This window comes from Odocoileus virginianus, chromosome 17 (genome assembly GCF_023699985.2).
Source record: "Odocoileus virginianus isolate 20LAN1187 ecotype Illinois chromosome 17, Ovbor_1.2, whole genome shotgun sequence".
Classification (NCBI taxonomy): Eukaryota; Metazoa; Chordata; class Mammalia; order Artiodactyla; family Cervidae; genus Odocoileus; species Odocoileus virginianus.
In genome coordinates, this window is record NC_069690.1 from 6,833,329 (window position 1) to 6,853,371 (window position 20,043).

General features: G+C 41.2%; 1 long non-coding RNA gene across 2 annotated transcripts; it reads left to right on the top strand.

Annotated features, from left to right (window-relative positions):
• Nucleotides 1-6: 6 nt before the first annotated feature.
• LOC139038988 (uncharacterized) lies at nucleotides 7-18,118 on the top strand. 2 transcript variants are annotated; one of them, XR_011492086.1, is made up of 4 exons: nucleotides 7-314; nucleotides 654-749; nucleotides 4,465-4,672; nucleotides 11,122-18,118. It is a non-coding gene; the product is annotated as an uncharacterized lncRNA (long non-coding RNA). The 2 variants fall into 2 exon arrangements; XR_011492085.1 differs by lacking the exon at nucleotides 7-314 and having other exon boundaries at nucleotides 333-749.
• The last annotated feature ends 1,925 nt before the right edge of the window (nucleotides 18,119-20,043 follow it).

Consider the following 20,043-nt stretch of genomic DNA (forward strand, 5'->3'; position numbering starts at 1 on the left):
CGGGGGTGCCCGGGGGTCCCCGAGGTGCCGGCCGCCGCGCCCGGGCCCCGGCGACGGGCGCGGGGCGCGGGGCGCCGGACTTCGGGAGTTCAGACCGCCCTCTCGGCCCCCCGGGCGTTTCCCGCGACCGCGCGGCGGAGGAGGAAGCGGGCGCATCGCGGGGAGTGAACCCCGGATCCCGGGCGCGCCGGGGGCCCCTGGCGGACGCGCCTGCGCGGGTCCCTGCCCTCGGGGAGCCCGGCCGGACGCCAGCCGCCTCCGCCGCCCCCGCGAGTCAGGCGGGCTTCTCGGATGGACCTGTGAAAAAACCTACAGTAAGGGCTCCCGTGGCCTCACTGCCTTTTTAAAATTGTATTTATTTCATCCTTCCTTTCTTTTCTCTGGTTCTGGCCCTGGCGTTTGGGCAACACGATCTCCGCAGGCTGGAACCTCTGGTCACACACTGAGGCTTCAACTTGGCGATTTCTTTCCCCACCCCGGGATGTAACAAGCTTTCCGCTCCACGCCCCGCCCCGCCTTCCACTTTCCTGGAGTTTGGTCTCACAAAAATCTCCTGTCTCATACATACCCACTTTCGTGTGCACGCACACAATATAATTCTGAGACATTGTTCTCAAAATTGTTTGGAGTTATTTTCTTCTACTTCATTGTAGCTTTGTTTTCCTGCCTGCTCTAACCTCGGTGCAGGACAAGTGTGTGTACGCTAGGGGAGACGTATTCAAGAAAGGAGATGCGGAGCGAGAGGAAAGGTAGTACTTTGGGAAGAGTGAACTGAAGTATACTTTGGGGACAGGGTGGGCATCAAAAAGGGGGGAAAGGCAGATTCTAATTCTGATCACTACCATTTATCAATACCTCTGGGCGCTAGGCGAGTCATAGATTCCCTTATAATCTCCCATAATCCTTGTTAGCACTATAGGAGGGACGTCATTATGTCCATTTTATAGATGAGGGTCACGTATTTCATACAAAAGAGGACTGGGATACTAGCTCAAGATTGCTTTATTCAACATCCTGATTCCAGCTTTCTCTAACTATTGCTCCAGGACTATTTACCCCATTTCTTCTCTTTCATATTGCGATGTTATTTGTATGAGAAAAAGAAAGAAGACAGAAGAGGGTAGGAAATTAAGATTTATTTATTTAGTATCTAAATCCATGAGGTATAAATACCTTATGGTACAGATGAGAAAGCTGAGGCTTAGAGAAACTAACTTGTCTAAGGTAATGATTATTGGTATCCAGACTATGATTCCAAAAACCAAGTGTGTCCTACTATAAAATGTTGTCCCCCATGGGGAGCATTTTCCAGGAAATAAACATTATGAAATTCCCTCTGACCTAGCTCTTGTGGGTGAGGTGACCTGACTCATGTCAAAATGCTTGTAGAACCCTCCTTCCAGGAAGAGAAGTTTAGAAAGGCTGATTCGTCAGTGAATAACATTAGGAGGGACATGCATTATTATCAACTTCCATGCAATAGCTATTTACTAAGACCTACCTAAATACATTCCATTATGGAGAGAGAATATACTTTGTATTATTTCAATCCTTTAAATGTATTGAGACCCAGATGTGGTCTGTCTTGTCATTGGTTGCTATTTGTGTAGTTTCTCTTTTTCTATCCTTTTATTTTCAACCTATTTGTGTCTGAATCTAAAGTGTGGTTCTTGTGGACTGTATATGGTCAGATCACGTTTTTTTGTGATCCTGCCAATCTCTGCCTTTTAATTGGAGCATCTGCCCCATTTACATTAAATTCCTCAGAAGATAGGATTTTTATCTGTCATTCGCTACCTATTTTTATGTCATATATCTTTTTGCACTTCAGTATCTCCATTAGTGGATTTCCCTGGTGGCCCAGCCACAAAGAACCCGCCTGCCAGTGCAGGAGATGCGGGTTGGATCCCTGGGTTGCGAAGATCCCCTAGAAAAGGAAATGGCATCCCATTCGAGTATTCCTGCCTGGGAAATTCCATGGACAGATAAGCCTGGGGAGCTACAATCCATGCGTCACAAAAGAGTTGGACATGACTTAGCAACTAAACAACTTCCCAATTACTGTGTTAAATGTTTTCAAGTAAACTGTTTTATTCTTTGGTCATTTCTTTCAATATTCTTTCCTCCCTCCTTCTCTCTCCTCTCCTTTAGGAATTTCCATCATGTGTATGTTGATAAGCTTGTTGATGTCTCACAGGTCTTTGAGCCTGTATTCATTATTCTTTTTCTTTTCATTCATTATTCTTTTTCTTTCCTGCTTCACCGACTGGATTGTCTCAGTCTATGTCCAGATTCATGAATTCTTTCTTCTGCCTGCTCAAGTCTGATGTTGAGTCCCTCTGGTGAATTTTTCATTGTAGTTATTGTACTTTCCAAAACCAGAGTTTCAATCTGGTTCTTTTTAAGAAATAATAATAATTTCTGTTTCCATACTGATACAATAAAGAGACATCATTCTCATGCTTTATTTCTTTAGACATGATTTCCTGATGTTCTTGGAACATATTTTGCATAACTGATTTAAAGAATTTTTCTAGAAAGTGCAACATCCGTGCTTACTCAGGGACAGTTTCTGGTCTTTTTTCCTTATATGGGCCATGGCTTCTTCTTTGTATGTGTCATCAATTTTTGTTCAAAACCAGACATGAACATTTAAAATAATACAGTGTGGCACTGTAGACACCAGATTCCCCCATTCCTGGGGTTTGTTGTTGTGGCCATTTGTTGTTATTTGTTTAGTGACTTTTCTGAATTAATTCTGTGAAGTCTGTATTCTTTGTCATGTGTTGCTCTTAACTCTGCTTGTTTAGCTTCGTGATCAGCCAGTGATTAGATATGAATTTCCTTAAGTCCCTAAATCCAGGCCTGGTGTTTTCTAAGGGCTTGGCGTTATTTGCAGACTACTACTTCTTGAGATTGCCATGGAGCTAGGGTGGGGATATTGGGAAAAGGTCAAGTTAAAACCCCACAAAACTTGCTGTTCTTACCAAGATTCAGCCACTTTCTTTGAGTAAGCATTTTTCTGAATTGTTGCAAGCTTTTTTGCTAATTTATAGAGTACTGAAAATGTTTATCCTCAGAATTTTTGCTAGTTTTCTTTTATAGAGGCAGAATTTTCAGAGGTCTTTATTTCTGCCATATAACTCTTAATGTCAGTAGAATCTGGCAGTTACCCCCTTTCATTCCTGATATAAGTAATCTGTGTTTTCTTTCTTTTTTCTTGGTTACTCCATCTACTAGATTATTAATTTATTAATTTTTTCAAAGAACCAGCTTTTGGCTTTAATTTTCTCTATTTGCTGTTTTTTTCATTGATTTCTTCTCATAGCTATTATTTCCTTCTATTTACTTTTGGTTTAGTTTGCTCTTTTTCAAGTTTATGAAGTTGGAACATCAGATCAATATTGTTAAACTTTCTTTTCTAATATAAATGTTTATAAATCTCCCTCTATGCATTGTTTTAGTTATATTCCAAAAGTTTCGATATGTGTATTCTCATTGTTATTTCATTCAAAATATTTTCTAATTTCCTTTGTAATTTCTTCTTTGTTACTGTAATTTCTTTCTAATTACTTATAAGGATATGGCTTCATTTCCCAATATCTAGCACTTTCCTGGATATCTTATTGTTATTAATTTCTAATATAATTCCATTTTAGTCGGCTCTATTACTTAAGATGTTTGTCTTTTGAAATATGTTGAGACTGACAGGATGTTAATTTCTTCAATGTGATGATGAACTTGTCTGTTTCTCACTTTGTATTTGCCCTGCACCCCCCATGTATTCTGAAACTTTGTTATTAGGTACTGTTAGGCATTGAATTGTGGGAATTGTGTCCTTACACAATATATGTTGAATTCCTAACCCTTGGTGTCTATAAATGTGACCTTTGGAAATAGAGTTTTGCAGCTGTAATCAATTAAGATGGGGTCATTCAGTTCAGTTCAGTCACTCAGTCGTGTCTAACTCTTTGCGACCCCATGAATCGCAGCATGCCAGGCCTCCCTGTCCAACACCAACTCCCGGAGTCTACTCAAACTCACGCCCATTGAGACAGTGATGCCATCCAGCCATCTCATCCTCTGCCGTCCCCTTCTCCTCCTGCCCCCAACCCCTCCCAGCATCAGGGTCTTTTCCAATGAGTCAACTCTTCGCATGAGGTGGCCAAAATATTGGAGTTTCAGCTTCAGTATCAGTCCTTCCAATGAACACCCAGGACTTATCTCCTTTAGGATGGACTGGTTGGATCTCCTTGCAGTCCAAGAGACTCTCAAGAGTCATCTCCAACACCACGGTTCAAAAGCATCAGTTTTTTGGCACTCAGCTTTCCTCACAGTCCAACTCTCACATCCATACATGACCACTGGAAAAACCATAGCCTTGACTAGACAGACCTTTGTTGGCAAAGTAACGTCTCTGCTTTTTAATATGCTATCTAGCTTGGTCATAACTTTCCTTCCAAGGAGTATTTAGGGTGGCCCTAATTTGGCATGATGTAAGATGACACTGAAGTCAGAGACTGAACCACTGTAGCTGAAAGCCAAGGGACACCAAAGATTGCTGGAAGGTCATCTTAAGCTGCAAAGAGGCAAGAAAGGAGCCTGTCTTAACAGATTCCGGAGGAAGCATGCCTTCTGATACCTTGATTTCAGGCGTTCAGTGTCCAGAACTGTGAGTGAATAAATTTTTGTTCTAAGTCTTCTAGTTTGTGGTACTTTGTAATGGCAACCCTAGGAAATTAATACGAGTGCATACACATTAGGATTTTATATATTTCATGGTATTTAACCCCTTGAAAGTCCACCTTTATGTCTCATAATAATCTTTCTCTTAAAATCTACTTTGTTGGGACTTCTCTGCTGGGGATGTGGGTTCAATTCCTGATTGGGAAATTTAGATCCCACATATGGTGGAGCAACTAAGTTCATGCGTCACAACTACTGAGTCCACACGCCACAACTGGAGCGTCCATGCACCACAGCAGAAGACCTGCATGATTCAAGGAAGGTCTCGCATGCCACAACTAAGACCCAGTGCAACCAAATAAATAAATAGATGATACATCATTTAAAAAAACAAAACAAAAAAAATCCACTTTGTCCAATATCAATATAGTCAAATAGTTTTCTTACTACCTGCGTGGTATAGATTTCTAACCTGTTAATTTCTGTTTCTCTGTGTCTTTATATTTAAAGTATGTCTTGTAAAAAAAAAAAAGAAAAAAAAAGTATGTCTTGTAGATTGAACATAGTTGGGTCTTCCTTTTACATCGAGTCTGACAATCTCAGCCTTTCAATTAGAGTGTTTAGTCCATTTGAATTTAATGTGCTTCTTAATTTGAAATGTACCAAAATGTTACTTGTATTTGGTTGTTTCTTTGGGCTTTTTCTGCTTTTCCTCTTTTCTAGTCTTCTTTTGGACTAATCAAAGAGGCCGTACATTTCTTTTTCATTTCTCTTTTGGCCTTTGCTTATGCTTTTTTTGTACTTTTTACTTTATATTCGAGTATGATTGGTTGACAGTGTTGTGTTAGTTTCCGTGCACAGCAAAGTGATTCACTTATACATGTATCTATCATTTTTCCAATTATTTTCCCATTTAGGTTGTTGTGTAACATTGAGCAGACATAACATAGCATATTCCCTGTTCTTGTTTATCCATTTTAAATATAACAGTGTGTACATGTCAATCCCAAACTCCCTAACTATCCCTTCTTCTTATTATATTTCTCATGGTTATTCTAAGGATCTTATTATGCAGCCTTAATTTATCACAGTCTATTTATAATGAATATGTTAAAATGAATAAACATATAAAGTGTGACAGTCTTATTACATTAATATTTTATCTACCACTTCTTTTGCTCTTGTTGTCACGTAAGAGCCTGACATGACTTAGTGATCGAGTACACATGCATTTTACGTATACGTACCTAATAACCCCACACTATTGTGAAAGTCATTGAACAAGGAAGTCATTAGACTAGGGTGACTCCTGTGCTTGGCAGCCAGCGTAAGCAAGCCACAACCTAAGCCACAGTCAATTTCTGTAAATACCTCAAGGTTAAGAAGTCAACACTTGAGTACAACCAATCACAAACCCCGCTAACTAGACTTTCCCGGGTAATGCTACTGCCCAAACTAAAACCAGTTAAATGATCCCCTTGCTGTGTCCTGCGTCTGCCCTGTAGCAGCCTTTCCCTTCATTCCTGCAGGCGGAGTGAGTGCCCTCTGGCCACTTTCAGTTTGGCACTTCCTGATTTAAATCGTTTGCTCCAATGAACTCTTCACAAGGGTGATGTTCCCCAGTTAATCTTTTAACAGTATTATATTGTTACATTTACTTTAAGCAGTCACCTCTCAAAGGAAAATACAGTTATACATAAAAGATAGATCTATTCTCCACATATTTACCATTTCCAGTAGTCTTCATCCTTCTGACTGCAAGTTTACTTCTGCATATCCTGTAGTGCAGAACTGCTGTCAATTCTTTCATCTTTTATTTATCTGGAAGTGTCTTTTTTCATCTTCACTTTTAATGGGTAATTTCACAGCATATATAATTGTTGGTTGACTTTACTTTCAACACTTTAAAGATGACATTCTGTTCTCTTTGCCCTCTATTGTTTCTGATGAGACATCAACTTCCATTTGTATTGGGGCTCCCCTGTTGTTGTTCAGTTGCTAAGTTATGTATGACTCTTTGTGACCCCTTAGACTGCAGCACACCAGGTTTCCCTGTCCTTCACTATCTCCCAGAGTTTGCTTAGGCTCATGTCCACTGAGTCAGTGATGCCATCCAACCAACTCATTCTCTGTCACCCGCTTCTCCTCCTGCCCTCAATCTTTCCCAGCATCAGGGTCTTTTCCAGTGAGTCAACTCTTCACATCAAGTGGCCAAAGTACTGGAGTTTCAGCTTCAGTATCAGTCCTTCCAATGAACACCCAGGACTGATTTCTTTTAGGATGGACTGGTTGGATCTCCTTGCAGTCCAAGGGACTCTCAAGAGTCTTCTCCAATACCACAGTTCAAAAGCATCAATTCTTCAGCACTCAGTTTTCTTTGTAGTCCGACTCTCACATCCATACATGACCACTGGAAAAACCATAGCTTTGACTAGACAGGCTTTTGTCATCAAAGTGAAGTCTCTGCTTTTTATTTTGCTGCCTAGATTTGTCATAGCTTTTCTTCCAAGGAGCAAGCATCTTTCAATTTCATGGCTGCAGTCACTGTCCACAGTGATTTTGGAGCCCAAGAAAATTAAGTCTGTCACTGATTTCCTTTTTTCCTTATCTATTTGCCATGAAGTGATGGGACTGGAGGCCATGATCTTATTTTTTTGAGTGTTGAATTTTAAGCCAGCTTTTTCACTCTCCTCTTCCACCTTCGTCAAGAAGTTCTTTAGTTCCTCTTCACTTGCTGCCATAAGGGTGGTGTCATCTGTATATCTGAGGTTATTGATATTTCTCCCAGCTGTCTTGATTCCAGCTTATGATTCATCCAGCCCAGCATTTCTCATGATGTACTCTGCATATAAGCTAAATAAGCAGGGTGACAATATACAACCTTGGTGTTCTCCTTTCCCAATTTTGAACCAGTCTGTTGTTTCAGGTCCAGTTCTAACTGTTGCTTTTTGACCTGCATACAGGTCTAGCAAGAGGCAGATAAGGTGGTCTGGTATTCCAACCTCTTTAAGAATTTTCCACAGTTTGTTGAATGTTTTTTACTTCCTCAGGTGAGTTTTGAGATTATCTCTTTAACTGTGATTTTCAGCATTTTAACTATGATGTGCCTAAGTGTCTTTTCTAAAAAATATCTTGCTTGGGGTTTGCTAATGATAGCTTCTGGTGAATGGTGTCAGATTTGTGATCTCTGAAGTAGAGAATTTGGCTTCGGGACCAGAGATACAGCTTCAGGCACTCAGAACTTTGTTCGGAAAAAGTTTTATTACAGTGAAAAAGGGAGAAAGCTTCTGCCATAGACATCAGAAAGGGGCAGACAGTGCCCCACTCACTAGTCTTGTCAAGACCTTATATACTTTCTTCAGTTGGTTACTAACAAAAGAAAGGTCTTACCAGACCCACTCCCACAGCATACATTTTAAGATAATAGGATTAGTCAGAAGGTTCTTGTTAAGAAGGAGAAATACGTCCTCGAGCAAGATAAAATTGTTGTTTTATAATCATTAGTACAGAATTTAAGGAAAAACATGCCCTTGTGCAAGATGAATTGTTATGTTGTATAATGATTAGCTCTGGGCTTAAATTAGTCTTAGAAGAAATAGATTGTTGCAAGTAACAACTCAGAGCTTTAAGAAAAAGTCTTATGTCACTAAGACGAGGAACGTAGAAAAAAAGTTTATCCCTTTTCTCCTCTAGGGCCCAAGACCACTTTCTCCCCCTCCAAGGCCCTGGACTCCTTATCAACCTGCGTAAGAACTGACTCTCTCACTAGGCTTCTTGGATTTGTAACTCATTCTCTTTTTCCAAATTTGGGCAATGTTTTCCATTCCTGTTTCTTCCAGTTTGGGGCCTCATTTCCTCTCTCTAGTTAAATATATGTTAGCTTGCTTGATATTGTCCCGTAGGTTACTGAGGCTTTATTCATCTTCTTTAAGTCTCATTTTCTTCCTCTTCTTTAGCTAGTATTGTTTCTGTTGACCTGATTTCAGGGTTTACCAATCCTTTCCTCTGAAGTTTTTAACTTGCTATCCCAGGTGGCGCTGATGGTAACGAATTTGCTTTGCCAGTGCAGGAGACACATGGGATGTGGGTTCAATCCCCCGGCAGTAGAAAATGGCACCCCACTCCAGTATTGCCTGGAAAATTTCACGGACAGAGGAGCCTGGTGGGCTACAGTCAGTGGGGCTGCAGAGAGTCAGACACCACCGAGTGACTGAGAGGAGGCGGGAGGGAGCCAGAGGTCAACATTTCTTATGTCTTTTTTGATATCAATTATTTCAGAACATTTTGTTTCTGATGTTTTTGATGCTGTTTTCTACTGGGGCCGTAAGCTTAGTCCTAGTCCACCATCTCGATAATCCAGCACCACCCTCTCTCCTATTTTTTTCCCACTCTACCTTCTAATCCTAAAAATGGATTAGGATCAAGAGAATAAGGAGACAAGCCACAGAATATGAGAAAATACTGGTAAAACATGTACCTGCTGAAAGACGATTTTTCAAAATATGCAAAGAACTCATGAAACTCAACAATAAGAAAACAAACAACCCCAATAAAAAAGTGGACCAAAGACCTGAACAAGAACTTTATCAAAGAAGACATATAGATGGCAAATAAGTATATGAAAAGATGCTCCACATGGTATGTCATCAAGGAAATGCAAATTAAAGCAGTGAGATACTAGTTTACATCAATCAGAAAGGCCAAAATCTAAAACTTTAACAACACCCTCCAGGAACTCTCAGTCATTGCTGATGGGAATACAAAAAGGGAACAGCTAGTTTAGAAATCAGTTTGACATTTCTTACAGAAGTGACATACTCAACACACAATTCAGCAATCATGCTCATTGGTATTTACCCAAGGGAGTTGAAAATCAGTGTCCACACAAAAACCTGTATGCAGATATTTATGGCAACTTTATTCATAATTGCCACAACTTGGAAATAGTCAAGATGTCCTTCAGTAGGTAAATGGGTAAATAAACTTTGGTGCATCCAGACTATGGAATATTATTCAGTACTAAAAAGAAATGAGCTGTCAAGTCAAGACATGGAGGAAACTTAAATGTACATTATTAAGTGAAAGAAGTCAATCTGAAAAGGCTAAATACTGTATGATTCCAACTATATGACATTCTGAAAGTGAAAGTCACTCAGTCTTGTCTGACTCTCTGCGACCCCATGGACTGTATAGTCCATGGTATTCTCCAGACCAGAATATTGGAGCCATTAGCTATTCCCTTCTGCATGGGATCTTCCCAAGCCAGGGACCGAGCCCAGGTCTCCCACATTGCAGGTGGGTTCTTTACCAGCTAAGCTACCAAGGACATTCTGGATATGTCCCTGGTATAACATTCTGGATAAGGCAAAACATATGGAGACAGGAAAAAGATCAGTGGTTTCCAGAAGATTTTTAAGGCAGTGAAATGGAAACCATTCACCTCATATTGGGACTTAAACCCATGTGCTGGGACTCAAACCCAGCCAAAACCCAGTTTGGGACTCTTACCCCTGTGGCTGGGACTTGCACCTGGCCAAACGCCAGTTGCGATTTCAAGTTTCAAGACCTGGTTCCAAGACCTAGTAAAGCTCAGGTTCTTTTTTAGTTTTGATTGTGCAGGGTATCCGTTGCTGCACTCGAGCGTTCTCTAGTTGCATTCAGCAGGGGTACACTTTGTTGCCGTGTGCAGGCTTCTCTGGCAGTGGATTCTCTTTCTGTCGGAGCACAGGCTCTAGGCACACGGGCTTCAGTAGTGGCAGCTCACAGTAGTGGCGGCCTGTGAGCCGGACTTCAGTAGTTGTGGCTCATGAGCATTAGTTGCGCCGTGGCATGTAGAATCATCCCAGACCGGGGATTGGACTCACGTCCTCTGAATTGGCAGGCAGATTCCCATCCATTGTACCACACGAGTAGTCCAAAGCTCAGGTTCTGGATGTCTCATCACAGAAAGAATTCAGTGAGAGACAAAGTGATAGGTAATAAGTGGATTTATTTAGCAAGAAACACACTCCAAACAATACGGGCCACGTCAGAAGACAAGAGTGGCCTCGAAATGTGGTGTGGTTAGTTTTTATGGGCTGGGTAATTTCATAGGCTAATGAGTGGAAAAATTATTCCAGCTGTTTTGGGGAAAGGGTAGAGATGACCAGGAATTGGGCCCCCATCCACTTTTTCATCTTTGATGGTCGGCCTTGGACCTGTTGCAGTTCCTGTGGGTGTGTCGTGTAGCTCGCTGCTGTGTCCAGTGAGCATACACTGAAGATCAAGGACTAGGCAGGTGAACCTGTCTGCCATCTTGGACCCATTTGATTCTAATCAGCTTATGTTGTGTCCTAAGGCTATGTCATTCTTTCAAATGTTATGTCCTACCCTCTTCTCTCCTATTTCAAAACTATTCTGTGATACCATTAATGGTCTATTTGATAAATTAATTAGGAGTCAAAATGGTGCTGGATTAAGCAAATGCTATGCAGAGTACATCATGCAAAATGCCGGGTTGGATGAAGCACGAGGTGCAATCAAGATTGCCAGGAGGAATATCAATAACCTCAGAAATGCAGATGACACCACCCTTATGGCAGAAAGTGAAGAGGAACTAAAGAGCCTCTTGATGAAAGTGAAAGAGGAGAGTGAAAAAGCTTGCTTAGAACTCAACATTCAAAGAACAAAGATCATGGCATATGGGCCCATCACTTCATGGCAAATAGATGGGGAAACAATGGAAACAGTGACAGATTTTATTTTCCTGGGCTCCAAATCACTGCAGATGGTGACTGCAGCCATGAAATTAAAAGACTCTTGCTTCTTGGAAGAAAAGTGATGACCAACCTAGACAGCATATTAAAAAGCAGAGACATTACTTTGCCAACAAAGGTCCATCTAGTTAAAGCTACAGTTTTTCCAGTAGTCATGTATGGATGTGAGATTTGGACCATAAAGAAAGCTGAATGCCGAAGAATTGATGCTTTTGAACTGTGGTGTTGGAGAAGACTCTTGAGAGTCCCTTGGACTACAAGCAGATCAAATCAGTCAATCCTAAAGGAAATCAGTCCTGAATATTCATTGGAAGGACTGATGTTGAAGCTGAAACTCCAATACTTTGACCTCCTGATGCAAAGAATTGACTCATTGGAAAAGACTCTGATGCTGGGAAAGATTGAGGGCGGGAGGAGAAGGGGATGACAGAGGATGAGATGGTTGGATGGCATCACAGACTCGATGGACATGAGTTTGAGCAAGCTCTGGGAGTTGGTGATGGACAGGGAAGCCTGATGTGCTGCAGTCCATGGAGTCGCAAAGAGTCAGACATGACTGAGTGACTGCACTGAACTGAACTGAGAGGGAAAGCCAGATAAAGGAATTGTAACAGGCTTAGGGGAACTTTCAGGAAAATGTGCGGTTTGCATTGATTATCTAAAACTAGACAGCTCCTATATACCTAGCACATTAGCACATTCTCTTAATTTTATTCTCAGAGGAAGTAATGGTTCTAAGAATGCCAAACATCAAATAATTGCTTAACAACAAACACACACGATGGGCCATTTTGGAGGCCAGGGGTTTATCATCCTCAGTAGTCTGCCTTAGACTACTTTTGTAAATTAGTTGTATTTCACGAGCCGCAACAAGAGAAGCCACTGTAATGAGAAGCCGATGCACCGCATCTAGAATAGCCCTCACTTTCCACAGCTAGGGAAATCCTGCGTACAGCAACGCAGCCAAAAATAATTTAAAAAAAGAAAGAAAATGTAATCGAGGGCTGATCTTTTTGGTTTAAGAAAATTGCTTTAACCAGGATTTATGCCTGAGTGGAAGCCAGTTCACAGATGCAGAAAGGAGAGCTGAAGACCCTGAGCAGAGCTGAGTTGTCCTGAAAAACAAACTGTCTCAGATAAAGGGGAAATCAAGTGGCTGGTGTTCTATGTCCTAGTGCTGTGGGTCTTTAATCCTAGCTGTGCACCAGAATGACCTTGTAGCTTTGAACAACACAGATGTCCAGTCCCCCAGGGGATTCCAGTGTATCCCCAGAGACGGGGACCACTGCCTAGAGCATGAGGACGTTTCAGGCAGAGAAACCCAAAGCAGTTTCTACCAATCCCTGGCCACAGCCACAGTTATTAGTTAGCTGCGCTTACTGGATCTGACTGTGAGCAATGGAAAACCCTGGTGAACGTGGAGGAAAAATGCACTCACAGGCAGTGAAACCTGCTGCATCAGATTGTGGGAATTTAGTCAGTGAGTCTTGGAGGATCCCTGCCCACAGGAATACCTGGGCCCTTGCATCCAGGGTGCCATGGGCATTTGCAGTGACTTGGATTTGTGGAGGCTGATTAGCCATGCTAGCTCACCCAGGCTAGCCAGGTCACAGGGCTCTTGCTGCTGACACTAGAGAGGTCCCAGGCAAACGGTTGAGTTGGTCACCCCAGTGGTTTGGCCTCTTCTCAGTGTAGGATCCGAGAGGGAAGTGTGTGACTTGGCCAGTGGAGTCAGGCCTGAGGCCGAGAGGTGGGCGATTACTGGTGGCTTCCTCTCTAGCTGGGCTGTCAGAGGCAGGGTCCTCTCCCCCTACCTCTGCTCCAGTCTCCCTGAGACATTTCTGTGTCTGTTCTGGATTCCAGCCAGGGCCCAGTCAGAGCCTGGGAGCCTCTGGGGCCTGGGAGAAAAGAGAACTTCCCCCAAACTCTATTAAAGATCTGCTCTGTTGACCTCCGTAGGACCGTGACTTTCCTCCAGAGTCAGGACGTGGGGCTTTGAGACTCACTGCCTTTTGCCTGCAGACTTTATTCTTCAAAGTCAGGTGGGTTGCCCCGGGGGAGAGATGAGACAGGCTGGGACCTGGGACCCTTCGCTGAGTGCTTGCACCTGGAAAAACACCTCCTCCTTGAGCAACAGAATGCAAAGAAATTGTAAGAATAGCAGAAAACAAGGAAACTGTGTAAGGGTTTCCCTGATGACTCAGATGGTGAAGAATCTCCCTGCAGTGCAGGAGACCAGGGATCGATCCCTGGGTCAGAAAGATCCCCTGGAGAAGGGAACGGCAACCCACTCCAGTATTCTTTCTTGGAGCTTTCCATGGGCTTCAGTCCACGGAGTCACAAAGAGTCGGACATGACTGAGTGGCTGACACTTTCACTTTCATAAGGAACTAAAAATAACAGTGTGGGTGTGCAGGTGGAAGAAATTATGCACAACAAAATACAAAAAGGTAAAAAACACAACTCCACTTCCGAAGAGCTGGGAGCAAAAGCACGGTGCCCTGAGTAAAAGCAGGGTACTGCTCATGCCCTCTGCACACAACATAACCAGTCACCCCTTCGGTCTGGACACATCCCTACCCTCACCCCGTACGTGGAACCAGCTCACCCCTGCTTGGGAGTGAGCAAGGGAACCTGTGACTTGTTCTCACTCTCTCCTGCTGTAGCAGGAGTCCCAGTAAAGCCTTGCCCGGAAAAAAAATTAGTTGTATTTCTATGCATTTTATCCCCAAGGATATTCATTGTATCCTCGGAAACCATCTTAACATCTAGTTAGATATTCACTGTGGACTTAGAAACAAAACGTCTATAGAGGACTGCTTAATTAAGTAAATTAATACATCCATGTGATGTGTTAGTTTACAGACCTTCACAAAGATGTTGGAGGAGAATATTTAACGACATGGGAGAGTAAGATTAATACTTTCAGAATAACATTTTTTGTTTGTTTTAGAGATGATTGTGTTTTTATTATAGCTTTAATTCCTTTAGGAAAACAGTTGACTAAAGTGTTTTATTAAAAGTTATAAAACATTTGGTGAAAACATATTTTTAACCTTGTTTCCTCATCTTTTTTTCTTTTTTTTTTTTTGTTGAGAAACACCAAAAACACACCATTATTTTGTTTCTGTTATATTTTCTTATATTCTTTTTTGTGTTCTATCCATTGTTCTAGAAGTTCTTAGCCATTATATAATAACATCATTTGGGAATATTGGTTAAATAGCTATTTGTACGTATTGATTTTGTATTTCTAGATACTAATGTTTTTCTTTATTTTTTGCAGTGCAGCTTGTTTACAATGTGTTCATTTCTACTATATAGCAGTGACTCAGTTATACATATATATTTATATATATATATATACACACACACATACATATACATTCCTTTTTAATATTCTTTGATAACTGGTTTACCAGTTATCAAATATAGTTCCCTGTGCTATATAGTAGGACCTTGTTGTTCATCCATCCTATATGTAACAGCTCACACCATGATAACATTTTTAAGACAAAGCAGCTTGCAAAAAGTATATACAATTTGATGCTAGTTTTATTTCACTGTATTTGTGTGTAGAAAGAGGGTACACATCAAAATGTTGAGTTATTTGTGGGTAAATGTATCATGAGCATTTCTTTCCTTATGATTTATGTGCTTTCTATATTATTACAAACAACGCATATATTGTTTTTAAGGAGAAAAAGGTATAATTTTTAAATGAGTTGAATCTTATGAACAAAAAAGAGTTAATGGTAACAATAGGGAAGATTGTTCATGATATTAAGCAAACTTTTATTATATTAAAGTGGAATCATCATAATCTTCTGATAATGTGCCCCCCACCCTGTAAAAAGTAAGTAGTAAGTGGGCATTCTCTGTAGTTGACCCTTCTTCTGTAGGAAATGGCCAGCTTGCCTCTTAAATACCAGAAGCTTTGTATCCATTTTTTTTAGGAATCCTTGTAGGTTTGAGTTTGTTTTCTCCCTATTTCTTCAGACAACGAAGGGAGGCTTGGTGCAGTTAAGTGACTTGTCCACATTCCTATGGCTTTTCTAATTTTATTTCTTTATTTGCTGTGCCAGGACTTAGTTGCGGCATGCAACCCTTGGTTGCAGCAGGTAGGATCTGGTTCCCGGACCTGGGATCGAACCTGGGCCCCCTGCCTTGGAAGTGCAGAGTCTTAGCCACTGGACCACCAGGGAAGTCCCAAGTTCCTATGACTTTTACATGAGACATCTGCTAAAACAAACAAAACTCCTACATTATGAGATTCTGAAATACACACTTAAGTGGCTTAAGATTCTTGTCAGGACAGCATGGTGAGTGGTTAAAGACACCAACAGTGACTCTGGAGCTCAGCATAGCCAATTTCAAATCTCAGCTTGGCCGCTTATTCTGTGACTTCTGGGCAAATTACTTGGCTTTCTGGTGCCTCCGCATGTCAGCTATGAAAGGGAAGCAACATGATTTAGGGTTTCTGTGAGGATCAAATGAATGAATGTAAAGCACTTAAAACAGTCAGAACTCAATAACTGACACGTGTCAGCTAGAGTGCAATGTCACGTCCATTCTCTTCCATCCCAGGAGCCAGATCATTGCTCAGCTGCAGTACTGTGACTGGAAAGCAGGGCTCCAGCTGTGCTGAGCTATTGTTCTTAGCTCCTGTCTGCAGGGAGCCCTCGAGAGTTTAAAGCACCATGGCCTCTGAGGGTGTGCACACGTGCCTGCATGTGTGCATGTTTGTGTGTGTGTGTGTTTGTGTTCAGTTGCTCAGTCATGTCTGACTCTTTGCAACCCCAAGGACTATAATCTGCCAGGCTCCTCTGTCCATGAAATTTTCCAGGCAAGAAGACTAGAGCGGGCTGCCATTTTCTTCCCCAAGGGATCTTCCCAACCCAGAGATCAAACCAGAGTCTCCTGTATCTAAAAGCTACCTGATGGCTGGAGCATTAATAGATCCCTTAGTTAAATGAGCCAAAGGAAATTCTCGAAAGTTGGAGTTTTTCATCTGAGGTCCTTGGATTCCCACTGTTACCAAGGTATATAAAACTGTTTGTGGCTGTCCTCCAGACCCACACAGTAACATCAGGGACATTATGTTATAGTTGTACCTCATTTGGAAACAGAGATGGTATCTCACTTTATCCGCCAAACTTGGCTGTTTCCAGAAATTAAATCTGGAATTCAAAACAGTAGATTAGCTATATTTTTATTACTGTCATTACTGTAATTACTTGAGTGGCATTCTCAAGACTGCTGCCCAAAGGAGATTCTAAGAGAGTTGGCAACAGGCAGCTTTAATGCAGTAAATGTTTGGAAATCCAAGGGTTTTGTAAGACAACATTTGTTTTTTAAAAAAATGGGAGGGGGGATGATGTTATTTCTTCTATTTCTGTATTGTTGTTAAAAAGTTTAATGTGACCATGTATGACACAATATACATTTGAATTTATATTGAAGAGGGGAAAAGTATTGCACTGATCATTATCGTAAAAAAGTAAAAAAACAAGCACCAAAACCCTTATTCATGTTATACACAGAGCAGCTCATTCTAATTATCTGTTAATAGGCCCAAAACACATTCTTGTAGTCAATTATGCTTGGCTTTTTTTACTTATTGATTTTACAAGAGCACATTCTTAAGCGAAAGGGATTCAGCCCCAAACCTTTTGCTCAGCCCCTAAATGTGGAATTCGGTATGTGTTTCTTCCTGCTGAGTTACTAACCGGTTGATGGCGAGGTGGGAACCTGCGCTTGTGGCCATACCCCATCAGCCCCGCGAGCATGCTGGAGCCTCTCGCTGCTGCCAAGGCTGGATGTCCGTGGAGGCAGCGTGACTGATGCGGCTGCGTCTCCTCGGTGCCCACCCCCCACCCGGAGCCCGGTCCTCTCCACCCTCGGAGCGGGCTATGCTTTGGGGGCAATTGTAGATCCCTTATTCTTTCCCCCTGTCCCCTGAAGTAATTGCGGAGCCTCAGGAAAAGAGAAAAAGTTATGATGGCCGAGGTTTGCCGTGTATTTCTTATTTCATGTTGGAAATCATCAGGACCTGTATCACTAGCTGCTTCTGCATCGTCATCCCGCCTCACCCACCCCCGACCCTACACCCTCTCTACTTCCTGTTGCCCAGTAGCTCTGCTTTCTGACGTTTTCCCAAGTAACATTCCTACTGATGCCATATCCCTTTAAAGCATACTACAGCTGGACAAATAGCAACTTACAGCAAAGCATTATAGCTGAAATCCTTTTTGTTTAGGCCTTAGAAGGAGTCTGGCATCTCCTACTGAACTCTGTACTCGCTTCACGAAGGTACTGAGCGTACAGTGAGCATGGTGTATGATACTGTCTTCAAACTTGAAGTCAAGTCAAAGGTCAAACGTTTCAAACTGTGGGAGCATCGCACCACTAGTAATTACCTTGACCCAAACAGGCAGGCATCAGGCCAAGTTCCTAAATGGAGCTTCTGTGCCCTCCTAAAGGAAGACACAAACTACTACTCTTCTGGAGTATGTGGAAGGCAGATGGCAACTAAGACCAAGAACTCTGAGTTTTATATACTATTTTCACGATCAGAAAAATTACTTAACACCTTAGAAAGAAAGTCTGATATACGCTACAACAGGAATGAACCTTGAGGATATTATGCTAAGTGAAATAAACCAGTCACAAAAAGACCAATTCTGTATGATTCCCCTTGTATAAAGTACTTAAGAGTAGTCAGATTCATAGAGACAGAAAGTAAAATGATGTTTGCCAGGGACTAGGGACAGGGGAGTTATTATCTAATGAGCACAGAGTCAGATTCAGTTGCCTTCAGTTTTACTGGATGAAAAGAATTATGAAAATGGATGGTGGCGATGGCTGCACAACCTTCTGAATATATTTCATATATTTAATATCTGAACTGCATTAACACTTTAAAATGGTTAAGATGGTAAATTTTATATAATGTATATTTTACCACAATAAAAAGAATGGGTTATACATAAAAAACAAACCAAAAAAGGTACTACAAAATTGTACAGGTATGGCATGCTTGTGGCAAAACATTTGCAGAGAGGAAGGATGTAAAACAGTGAAATTTTTCACACGATAGCAAGATACAAATTCCATTCAAGTTTCCACAGACTTTAAACTAGGAGACACTAGAACATATCCAGGGACACACACAAAAAAGTGCAAAAATTTCATGTTCTAACGGTATTGAAATCATATAGAGTCTGTTAGCACTGTGAAATTATGTTAGAAATCAATATTAAAAGATATTTGAAAATAACCCACATATTTTCAAGTCCAGTATGGCATTTACTGAGAAAGATCTTGAACCTAGCCATTGAAAGCCTCAGTGAAGTTAAACTAAAAAAAAACAACCCAGAAGGTGATTGCAGAGAAGAAAGCATTTAAATGAGAAGTTAGTATCAACATGAGGAATTAATATTAAAGATACTTTAAACAAAATACCATGTATTTGGAAATTAAATGTCCACTTTTAAATGATGGGTGTATCTAAGAAGCCATAACAAGGAAAATTAGAAAATATTTGTAATAGAATAAAAATGAAAAGAGAATTTACCAGAATTTGTTGCATGCAGCTGAAGCTACTCAATGCAATTAAATACAATGTAGAGTCTTGATAAGGTATGAAAACAAATAATGGACACTAGCATAAAATTTTGTGAAATTTGAACCAAATCTGTATTTCTGTATTTCATCATAGACATCTCCAAGCCATCTATTAAAAAAAATCACTGATGAGAATTAAGTGACTGATTTCCTCCTACTTGAAGGAGGAAATTAAAGAAAATCTAAAAATGACAACCATGATATGAGATATGACACAAGTTGTTTCTAACAAGTGAAAATAAATTAAAAAGAGGGGGATTCAAATTTTACCAAAAATTTGGAGCAGGACCTGAGGAAGCCACAAAATGGAAATATAAGTGGTAACTATATCAGTTCAGTTCAGTCATTCAGTCATGTCCAACTCTTTGCAACCCCATGGACTGCAGCACACCAGGCTTCCCTGTCCATCACCAACTCCTGGAGTTTACTCAAACTCATGTCCATTGAGTCAGTGATGCCATCCAACCATCTAATCCTCTGTCATCCCCTTCTCCTCCCACCTTCAATCTTTCCCAGCATCAGGGTCTTTTCCAGTGAGTTAGTTCTTTGCACCACGTGGCCAAAGGATTGGAGTTTCAGCTTCAGCATCAGTCCTTCCAATAGTCAGGACTGATTTCCTTTAGGATTGACTGGTTGGATCTCCTTGCAAACCAAGGGACTCTCAAGAGTCTTCTCCAACACCACAGTTCAAAAGCATCAATTCTTTGATGCTCAGCTTTCTTTATGGTCTAACTCTCACATCCATACATGACTACTGGAAAAACCATAACTTTGACTAGACAGACCTTTGTTGGCAAAGTAATGTCTTATCAAGCATTTACTATGTGCCAGGGCCTGTGCTAAATGCTTTACATGCATTATTATCTCATTCAATCCTCACCATACTCTTATTGGTGGTTACTGTGATGAGGAAATTGAGGTTCAGAGAAGTTAGATGACTTGTCTTATGGGAAAATGACAACGAAGGGAATAAGAC